Source organism: Canis lupus, chromosome 5 (genome assembly GCF_003254725.2).
Source record: "Canis lupus dingo isolate Sandy chromosome 5, ASM325472v2, whole genome shotgun sequence".
NCBI lineage: Eukaryota > Metazoa > Chordata > Mammalia > Carnivora > Canidae > Canis > Canis lupus.
In genome coordinates, this window is record NC_064247.1 from 13629425 (window position 1) to 13639490 (window position 10066).

A 10066-nucleotide genomic window follows, 5' to 3' on the forward strand; every position below is an offset into this window, starting at 1 on the left:
ATTACAATGCCATAGTATCAAAATGGTATGGTATTGGCACAAAAATAGACACGAGATCAACAGAACAGAATAGAAAACCCAGAAATAAACCCACAACTCTATGGGCAATTACTCTCTGACAAAGTAGGAAAGAATATCCAATGGGAAAAGAACAGTCTCTTCAAGAAACGATGCTGGGAAAACTGGACAGCTACAAGCAAAAAAAAAAAAAAAAAAAAAAACACTGAACCACTTTCGTACACCATACACAAAAATAAATTCAAAATTATTAAAGACCTAACTGTGAGAACTGAAACCATAAAAATCCTAGAAGAGAGCACAGGCAGTAATTTTTCTGACACTGGCCACAGCAACATTTTTCTAGATGTGTCTCCTGAGGCAAAAGAAACAAAAGCAAAAATAAACTATTGGAACTACATCAAAATAAAAAAAGCTTCTGTACAGCAAAGGAAATAACCAACAAAACTAAAAGACAACCTACAGAATGGGAGAAGATACTTGCAAATGAGATATCTGATAAAGGGTCAGTATCTAAAATATATAAAGAACTTATAAAACTTAAAACCCAAAACACTAATAATCCAATTAAAAAATGGGAAGAAGACAAGAACAGACATTTTTCCAAAGAAGATATTCAGATGGCCAACAGACACACAGAAAGATGCTCATCATCACTTACCATCAGGGAAATGTAAATCAAAACTACAATGAGATATCACCTCACATTTGTCAGGATGGCTAGAATCAACAACACAAGAAACAACAGGTGTTGGCTGTTGGATGTGGAAAAAAAAGGAACACTTAGGCACTGCTGGTGGGAATGCAAACTGGTACAGCAACTGGAGTTTTCTCAAAAAGTTAAAAATAGAACTACCTAATAATCCAACAATTGCACTACTGAGTATTTACCCAAAGAATACGAGAACGCTATTTCAAAGGAATACATGCACCCCTATGTTTAGAGCAGCACTATTTACAATAGCCATATGGAAGGAGCCCAAGTGTGTATTGATTGATAAATGGATAAAGATGTAGTGTGTGTATACACACACACACACACACACACACACACTCTGCTTAAAATAGAATATTATTCAGTCATAAAAAATGAAATCTTGTCATTTGCAATGACATAGATGGAACTGTAAAGAATAACGTTGAGTGAAAGAAGTCAGAGAAAGACAAATACCATATGGTTTCACTCATGTGGAATATAAGAAACAAAACAAACAAGCAAAGGTAAAAAAAAGAGAGACAAACCAAGAAAAAGATTCTTAACTCTAGAGAACAAACTGATGGTCACCAGAGGGGAGAGGATAGGGGATAGGTGAAATAGGTGATGGGGATTAAACTGCTTCAGGATAGGGGATAGGTGAAATAGGTGATGGGGATTAAACTGCTTAAAGACAAAATCCACCCAATAAAAATATCCTCAAAATAAAGAACTCAGGAATGTAGAAGCCACAGTAAAAGGACTGAGGGTGAGCACTGGATCAGTTAACATAGAGAAACTATTAAATGCTTGTAAACAAAAGCCACCTCCCCTACTGCCATTCACTAAAACATGAGTATTTCCTCAATGGAAAATTTGTCTTCACTTTGTATCCTCACCATATCCTATATGGTACTTCTGCACACAGTACTCAAAAAATAAATACTTTTAAAAAATGATCATCTGATATATTACACCCCCATTCAGCCCCCCACCTGCAAGAATATAAACTCCATGATCTCTGGTTTACTGCCATATCCCAGGACAGTGCTACACACAGAGCAGGTGCTCAGTAAATATTTGTCTAATGAAATAATGGGTATTAGACTCAGGCAAATGGACTTCTATCTTCTGGGCTCTACAGAATTGCTATCTGGGCATATTCATTTAGATACACCACTAGCATCTCAAATTCAAAAAGTACGAAACTAAATTCTTACTCTGTCTCTCAAAGCTTACTTCTTCATCTTAACAAATAGACCGTCATCCACCTACTTGATCTAGTCAGAAATCTAGAAGTCATTAATGACACCTTCCTTTCCTTCCCCATATCCAATATAACCAACTCTTCATCCAACCAACAGTACTTACTGAGCACTTACTATATACCACACATTGTTCTAAAGGCTGAAGACACAAAATAAGTAAGTCTCCCTTTTCTTGGAGTTAACAGCCATCTTTGCATTCTACTGATCTTACCTTCCACAGATATCTCAGATTTATTTCTGACTTTCACCATTGCTTAGCTTAGAGTCCCAAGCCTAGACTATTATAATAATTTAACAGGTCTTGCCACTTCTACTCTTGCATGGATCCTCCAATTCATTTCCCTATCAATTTCAAAACACAAATCTTAGTGTGTTCCTCTTCTGCTTAAGTTCTTTCAAAAGTTTCCCACTGCATTTAGAAAAAACAAAAAAATCCAAACACCGAACATGACATGCAAGACCCAAATATAAAATATAATCCTTGTTACCTCATTCCAACTTCTACTGCTCTCCTGCTCACTTACTATGTTCCAGCTATAATGGCCTTCTTTCAGTGCTTCACATGTGTGCTTCCCCCAAAAAGGAATACTCTGCATGCTGCTCTATTTGGAACCCCTCTCCTTACTAATCCAATTCCTGAGTATACTTTAGTTCTTTGCTTAAAGGCTGCTACCTCAGAAAGGCCTTCCCTGACTTCTCCCCCAATTTAAGTCAAGTTCCCACAATTACTCTGTTCTCTCTCTCTCTCACTCTTCACAATTTCACAATTGTGAATGTGACTCACATTTCACAATTATCTTGTATTTAATGTTAGTTTGTATCATTAGGCAGCTCTACGAGTACATGGTAAATTCAGCCCCTGGCACGACTCCTCAAAGTGTTCAATTAATATTTCTTGAATGAATTAATAATTCAACCACGGAAAGAGACACATAGAGAAATTCTAAGCATGGGACGAAGCATATGTTGATGTGTTTGGAGAAAATGCAAATAGCTCAGTATGGCTAAAGCATGAGGATTCAGTTGGGGGTGAGTAATAATGTCTGCAGAGGGGTCTGTATACCATACAGAGGAACAGAAAGGTTCTTAACCCAAACTTCAGCTTCTATAGGTATTAAACATTATGGGATAAATCTAGAAATAGTCTCAAAAGAAGTCCATTAAAAAAGAGATCTCCTGGGATGCCTGGGTGGCTCAGTGGTTGAGCGTCTGCCTTCGGCCCAGAGCATGACCCTGGAGTCCCAGAATCGAGTCCCACATCAGGCTCCCTGTGTGGAGTCTGTGTCTCTGCCTTTCTCTCTCTCTCTCTCTCTCTGTGTCTCTCATGAATACATAAATAAAATCTTAAAAAAAATGAGAAAAAGAGAGAGAGAGAGAGACCTCCTTCAAAGAACTGTGCTAGAGACAATGCAGGAACACTGACAGATTTTAAGCCAGGCAGTACCATGATCCAGTATGTATTTTAGAAATAGCCTCCTGGAAACAAAATGAATGAAATTGTGGCCCAGGGAAGCCAATTAGAAAATACTAATACTACAAATTTCTAAACTGATAAGGATCTCAACAATATCAAAGGCAATAAAGAGAAAGGAATAAATACAAAAAATAATATTACAGAAATAAGCACTGAACCTCCAGCAGACCTAGAAAAGGAGGAGTGGAAGACTAACTCCCAGGATTTTGATTTGGTTGACAAAACAGTTGAATGTGCCAATCACCATGGAAAGAAATACAGGGCAAGTTTGGGTAAGAAGCAGTTTTACGTGTGTCAAGGTACCTAAAGGACACTATAATAGACATGTCTACGAAGGACTTGAGTTCAGAGAAGAGACTGGTCTGGAAATTCAGATTTGGAGGACAGCAGTGTTCATGAGAGTAGGTGCAATTGCCCCGACAGTCGTTTAACGTCATCTATAAAATGTAAGGACTAGACTAAATCTGAAAGACATTTCTAAAGTAATGTGATTTGGGCAGCCCGGGTGGCTCAGCAGTTTAGTGCCACCTTCAGCCCAGGGCCTGATCCTGGAGACCCGGGATCGAGTCCCATGTCGGGTTCCCTGCATGGAGCCTGCTTCTCCCTCTGCCTGTGTCTCTGCCTGTGTGTCTCTCATGAATAAATAAATAAAAATTTTAAAAATCTCTTATAATAAATAATGTGATTTTACTCCTTACTGATTTTTATGAAATAAAAAAATCCATAAGCAAATGCAAAAAAAGTTTATTACAGCTGATCCTTGAACATGAGTTTGAACTGCACAAGTTTACTCTCTTGTGGATTTTTTAAAAGATTAATTTATTTGAAAGAGCAAGCACATGCATGCAGGATGGAAGAGGGAGAGAGAGAATCTCAAGCAGACTCCCCACTGAGCACAGGACCCCCAACTTGGGGATTGACTCACAACCCTGAGATCATGACCTGATTCATAATCAAGGGTCAGACAGTCAACCAACTGAGCCATCCAGGAACCCAAAATTCTTTTTTTTTTTTTTTTTTTTATAAATACAATACAGCTCTGTAAATGTTTTTTTCCTTACCATGTTCTTAGTAACATTTTCTCTTGCTTACTTTCTTGTAAGAACACAGTATATAATACATAAATCATACAAAACAGGTGTTAATAGACTATGTTACCCATAAGGCTTCAGTCAACAGGAGGTCATGAATAGTTAAGTTTGGGGGAGTCAAATATTATACATGATTTCCAACAGTACAGAGTAAGTGTTAGCACCCCAAACCCCCATGTTTTTGAAGGGTAAACTGTATTTCAAAGTTTATATTATATACCTATAGTTTCTACTTCCTCATCATGTTCTTATAAATTTATGTCACAACTATTACAGAGCAGAAAAGATACTAAGAAATTGTTTACTTGTAACTTCTCTTGCAGTGCCAGAAGTTTGGCAGTGGTAGATTTCATTGTTAAAAAGAATATTAACATATTGCAAAATACTGAAAGTCTTTGTTCTTTAAAAATGTAAATATGGTGTTTCGTAAATTAAAATTTTTTTTGCTTAATTTGAAGAGTACTATCAATCATATTTCTAGTTCTTATAGCTATAAATACTCATAAAAAACCTAATCTCATTGCTGGCATTTACAAAACTCTACAGCTGATATCACACTTATGGTGAAGAATAGAAGGCTTTTCCTCTAGGATCAAGAACAGGACAAAGATGTCCCCCCTCATCACTTTTACTCCACACTGTACTATTCTTACAGCTAGTGCAGTAAGGCAAAAAAAAAAGAAATACAATGCACCCATATTGGAAAGGAAGAAGTAAATGTTTATGGACTGGAAATCCCAGTACTGTTAAAATGTCATTCATCCACAAATTGATCTATAGATTCAATGCAATTCCAATCAAAATCCCAACAGGCTTTTTTCCAGAAATGAATAAACTGATTCTGAAGTTCATATGGAAATGCAAAGGGCCTGGAAGACCAACAACTTTGAAAAAGAATATAACTAGAAGACCAACTCTATCTGATTTTAGGACTTATTAGAAAGCAATAATAGTCAACACAGTGTGGTATTGGCACCAAGAAAGACAAGCAGATCACTAGAATAGAGACCTCTATATATATGAACAACTGATTTTTGACAAAGGTGCAAAAGCAGATCAGTTTTTTTCAAAAAATGGTGCTGGAATATTTGGATATCCATATAAAAAAAAAACAAAAACTACACTTCAATTTATACCTCACACTATATAAAAAAATTACTTCACAATGTATCCCAGACTAAAAGTAACATTGAAGCTATAAAACTTCTAAAAGCAAACACAGGGGATCCCTGGATGGCTCCGTGGTTGAGTGCCTGCCTTCGGCCCAGGGCGTGATCCTGGAGTCCTGGGATCGAGTCCCATGTCAGGCTCCCTGTGTGAAGCCTGCTTCTCCCTCTGCCTGTGTCTCTGCCTCTCTCTCTCCATGTCTCTCATGAATAAATAAATAAAATCTTTAATTAAAAAAAAAAAAAGCAAACACAGGAGAAAATACTGATTAGGAAAATACTTCTTAGATATACCAAAAGCATAATCCATAAAAGGAAAACCTGACAGACTGGAGCTCAAAGTTAAAAGCTTTGAAATGTGAACTATATTATCAATAAAGCTATTTTTAAAAAAAAGGAGAAAGGGAATACTAAAAGAATGAAAAGACAAATCAAAGACTGGAACAAAATATTTCTAAATCAAATATCGAATAATGGACTCAGATCCAGAATATATAATGAACTCTTAGAACTCAATAATAAAAAGCATAACTAAAAACAAGACTTGAACAGACAACTCATGAAAGAAAAACGCATGAATGGTAATAAACGAATGGAAAGATGCTTAACATTACTGGTCATTAGATGAAATGCACATAAAAACTACAATATGACGTCATTATACACCCACTAACGTGAATAAAATTTAAAAGACTGACAATACCAAATATTGGTGAGGCTATGGAGCAATTGGAATATTGCTGGTAAAAACTTAATACAATACACTCACTTCAACAATTTGGCAGTTCTTTAAAAAGTTAAATAGACTCCTTCCACATGATCCAGCCATTCTAATCCTAGGTGAAATGAAAACATATGTCCCTACAAAGACATATGTCCAAAGTAAATCTATTCTTAATAGTCTAAAACTTGAAACAACCAAATGACTATCAACATAAATGGATAAACAAATTAGAGCTATCCATATGTTGAATTACTCAGCAATAAAAAGGTATGAACTACTGATATACACAACATGGACAAATCTCAAAGTAATTATGCAGAATTTTAAAAGTCAAACAAAAAAGAACATATACCATAAGATTCCAATGATACAAAAGCTCAAAAAAATGCAAACTAATCCATAATGACAGTAACAGTGGTAGCTGGGGATGGGTGGGAAGGATTCAAAAAGAATTGTAAAAGGCACAAAGAAACTTTTTAGGTGAGGAATATGTTTACTGTCTTAATTGTAGCAGAAAGTTTCCCTGTGGTATGCAAAACTCAAAACCTATCAAACTGTGTACTTTAAGCATATACAGTTCATTATACTATTATAAAAATAAACTGTTAAAATCTCAAAAGCCTAATTAATGTTCAAATGAACCATAACTACCAGTAAACATTATCATACTTCAAGAAATATCTTTTTTTTAAAGGTTTTGACTTTTTAAAATGTATTTTTGCAAGAGTGTGAGAGAGAGAGAGAGAGCGCACGCACACACAGGTGTGCATGAGCACAGGCACAACCAGGAGAGAGGGAAGGGGGGAGAGAGAGAAGCAGATTCCTGCTAGCAGGGAGCCTGATGCAGGGCTCCATTCTGGGCCCCTGGGATCATGACCTGAGCTGAAGGCAGACATTTAACTGACTGAGCCACCCAGGCGGCCTCCAAGAAATATCTTAAGTAAAAGACTCAATGGTCTAAATATTTTCTACCCATTGTAAACTAATAGCATTTGAGAGTATAAATTAAAGGATAAACCAAAAAGGAACTTTGCTGTGTTTGCTTATGTGGAATCATCCAATAATGCTTTTTAGTACTTTAAAGTTATTTTAAAATATAATATCAAGTAAGCCTATGGTCATCAAGTTCTATACTAACAATAATTTTGCATCAAGAAATTTCAGCAAACTTGGGCAGCCCTGGTGGCTCAGCGGTTTAGCGCCGCCTTCAGCCCAGGGTGTGATCCTGGAGACCCGGGATCCAGTCCCACATTGGGCTCCCTGCATGGAGCCTGCTTCTCCCTCTGCCTGTGTCTCTGCCGCTCTCTCTCTCTCCCTCTCTCTCTGTCTGTCATGAATAAATAAATAAATAATCTGTAAAAAAAAAAAAAAAGAAAGAAACTCTTCCTTTAAAAAAAAAAGAAATTTCAGCAAACTTAAGTTTACTTGCCTAAATTTGATTATTTTGTAGGTTCTCTATAAAAATTATTTTGTAGGATCTTTCAAGATCCTCACACTATTTAATTCTTCAAAAGATCATTGTAATAATAAAATAATTTTAGCCCCAACAGAATGTGCTGGTATTAAAAAGTACAAAGTCATTTATATATTTTATCAATGTACTACACAGGTCTAGTATTCATTCATTCATTCCTTTATTCAATAAATTAATTTATTACTACATACTCCGTAGCCAAGCACTAATCTAGGTCCTTGCAATATATTTGGAGTAAAGGGAAGAGGGAGACAACAGGCAATAATGATCTTAATAAATAAATTTATACTGTTAGAATGTGGTACAAATTATAACACATTAATGAGACTTGTTTCCATAAGGCACACATGAAAAATCTCTTACACTGAATACAATCATATAATGTTAGAGTGGAAGTTTAAGGTAACTTATTCCAGTCTTACACTTGACAGATGATGTTAAATAATTTACAGAATCACCCAGGGCTTGGCAGAGATTAGGATCCCTATGTCCTGTTATCTCCATTGCCATCACTCTTTCTGATGTCAAATAATTGTGATAAAATGTTTTAATCTGCTTATATGGAAACAGTGGAAAGAGTTGTGGGATTTGACTGGCCTGGGCTTCATGGTTTTGTTTGTATTACTTAACCTCTCAAAATATAAATTTCCTCATCTAAAAAAAGGGACAGTCGTAATTTTGTAACTGGGTTGTTATGAGGATTAAATGTAGCAGCAGCTTATGTAAAATACCAACATGTTAGTACAGGAGTATATAACCAGTACTCATACCCTAGCACCAAAAATAGTACATCATAGGCATGAGTGTTTTTACACCCTTCACTATAAATCCTATATGTATCTAAAGCACAGACCGTAATATAAACATTCAATAAGTAATTGTTAATTTGTTAATATTCTAAGTCAACCAGCTGTCAAAATGTGGCAAACAGTAGGATCACTCATATCACCATGATGGAGATGATCAAATTAAATGAAAGCTTCAGCGTTATGCTTGAAAATAATTTCAGGCTGTCTTTTCTAAATAGAGGCATCTGTAGTGCTAAACACTTTTTGGTGTCGTAAACTATGGTCCTGGATCTTTCTGTCTACAAGAAAATAACTTCCACCATGAAAAACACATTCAGGATGAAACAAAAAAGCCTGCAGCATTTTATACCACTTCTTTTCACATTCATGCCTCTTCTCTTGTATTCACAGATATGAATGCAGGAAAAAAAAAAAAAAAGCAGAAGGCAATTCCAATGCCATCACATAGCAATCCGGCAGCTTCTTCATATTTATAACCAACATTTTAGCTGACAAAGGCAAAAATACCACAAACCAAACAAAGGATAAAATAATTCAAATTGCTAAGAATATTTGGCACCATGGATATCACCTTTTTCAAATGACTGTATGTTTCATTTTAGTTTCAAATGAAAAAACAATCATGAAGATTACCCTATAAAAACATTCCCTTCCCCCCACCGTAGGATTAATCCCTGTCCTCCCATACCCCATCCGAGGTCCCTTGGGTATCAAAGGAAAACCACCATCCTGAAGCTTCAGATAATTAAATCACAATTTACAGAATAATAAATCAAAGTCCCTAGCTAAGATTCAAGAGAAGTTATGTCAATTCAGTTCTAAAAAAGGTAAAAAAAAGGATGCTGCTTCCTATCCTTTTGAATACAAATATCCTTGCAATGCTGGTTGTTAAAACCTTTGTTCTCAAGCTAAGCAATTAAAGCACAGATTATCAAAACTAGAAATTTTCTTCCTTTAAGTCAAATCAGGTTTTTTAAAACATGAAAAAATCTTAAAAGCTATTTTAAGAATAATGAATAATGTAAAGATATCCTCTTCCTTTTCTATCTTGCTCCTCTGTGATAGGTACATCCCTTTCACTGAAGCTATTTTTCTACCATTTTGCTACATTTCATACACCACTGAGAAAACAAAGACTGCTATAGATTACCTGGATCACCAGACAAATCAGCAGACAAGTAAGAGCTCAAAAAGGCTTGTTTCCATGGAGCAAAAGAATGAAATCCTCACCAAAACACCACTCCCTTAGCAACCTTAGGCTTCTCCTTTATATATACACTCGACATCCTTGGAAAGGCATTTGCTGGATGATTTTACTGCCCACAAGAGGGATGATATGAAGAAACCC

The 10066-nt window shown here is 35.9% G+C and overlaps 1 protein-coding gene across 10 annotated transcripts in view; it reads right to left on the reverse strand.

Annotated features, from left to right (window-relative positions):
• The window catches only part of ARHGEF12 (Rho guanine nucleotide exchange factor 12), a 151101-nt gene that overhangs the window by 98851 nt on the left and 42184 nt on the right, over positions 1-10066 (reverse strand). For 2 of the 10 annotated variants that reach the window (XM_049109870.1, XM_049109867.1), the window contains exon 1: positions 9869-9971. The exons of the other annotated variants lie outside the window; for them this stretch is intronic. The gene's annotated coding sequence lies outside the window, so the exon portion shown is untranslated. Of the gene's footprint in view, positions 1-9868; positions 9972-10066 lie in introns of those variants that run through there. 10 annotated transcript variants of the gene reach the window in all.